At 38.2% G+C, this 1,328-nt stretch overlaps 1 protein-coding gene across 2 annotated transcripts in view; it reads left to right on the forward strand.

The window, feature by feature from the left end:
• hal (histidine ammonia-lyase) overlaps nt 1-502 on the forward strand; it is a 19,609-nt gene extending 19,107 nt beyond the window's left edge. For both annotated transcript variants that reach the window (XM_034176166.1, XM_034176165.1), the window contains one exon: nt 1-502. This exon is cut by the window's left edge and continues 310 nt beyond it. The gene's annotated coding sequence lies outside the window, so the exon portion shown is untranslated.
• The last annotated feature ends 826 nt before the right edge of the window (nt 503-1,328 follow it).

The following is a 1,328-nucleotide window of genomic DNA, read 5'->3' on the forward strand; positions in this document are numbered from 1 at the left end:
GGATATAGTATAACTGTTGCTGTGTTCACAATTGATTATTTGTTTGATGTATATGTTTTATATGCTCTGGAGTAAACCTGTACAGGACAGCTATATTTATGTAAACTTTTGTTGTCCCTTTAAAATGTGTCAGAGTTGTTTTATTCCTCATGACTACCTCAGCCATTGTACAATTTTCATACCTAATCTTTCTGACACACATAAGTATTCTAGTGATTATACTGTGTATTTTTGATTTTGTGGAATGATAACACAAAAACTTTATTCCACTCATGATTAGTGTTTGGGTGAAGCCATTTATTGTCAAACAACTGTGTTTACTCTTTTTAAATCATAATGACAACAGAAACTACCCAAAATGACCCTGTTCAAAGGTTTACATACCCCTGTTCTTAATATGGTGTATTGCCCCCTTTAACATCAATGACAGCTTGGGGTCTTTTGTAGTAGTTGTAGATGAGGCTCTGTATTTTCTTTGATGGTAAAGCTACCCATTCTTCTTGGCCTCCAGTTCCTGTCAATTCCTAGGCTGTCTTGCATGAACTGCACGTTTGAGATCTCCCCAGAGTGGCTCAATGATAATGAAGTCAGGAGACTGAGATGGCCACTCCAGAACCTTCACTTTATTCTGCTGTAGCCAACGACAGGTCGACTTGGCCTTGTGTTTTGGATGGTTGTCATGTTGGAACGTCCAAGTACGTCCCATGTGCAGCTTCTGGGCTGATGAGTGCAAATTTTCCTCCAGTATTTTCTGATAGAATGCTGTATTCATCGTGCCATCAGTTTTAACCAAGTTTCCTGTGCCTTTGTAGCTCACACATCCCCAAAGCATCAAGGGTCCACCTCCATGCTTCACAGAAGGCATGGTGTACCTTTCATCATTGGACTTGTTGGCTGCTTTTCAAATCTAATGTTTATGGTTATGGTCAAAAAGTTAAATTTTGGCCTCATCACAGTAAATGACTTTATTCTCTGTGGTGTTTGGTGTATTGTAAACGGGATACTTTGTGGCATTTGTGTAGTAATGGTTTTCTTATGGCCAGTGGTGGGCACAGCTAACCAAAGATTTAGCTTTGATAACCATTAATCAGATGACTGAAATGTTATCTTTTATGACGATAAACTGCTAAAAGATTTATCTTTATTACAGATAACCGATAACTATTAGTATTGATTTGGATGCCGCCACATCAGATTACACCATTGGTATCTGATAAACCAGTTTCACTTTAAGCAGCACAGGGACTGCTGGGTAAATTCAAGATCACAAACACAAGGAACACATGAAAAATGAACAAATAAAAAATAAAACCCCAAACACTGTCATC

Source organism: Thalassophryne amazonica, chromosome 8 (genome assembly GCF_902500255.1).
Source record: "Thalassophryne amazonica chromosome 8, fThaAma1.1, whole genome shotgun sequence".
Lineage (NCBI taxonomy): Eukaryota > Metazoa > Chordata > Actinopteri > Batrachoidiformes > Batrachoididae > Thalassophryne > Thalassophryne amazonica.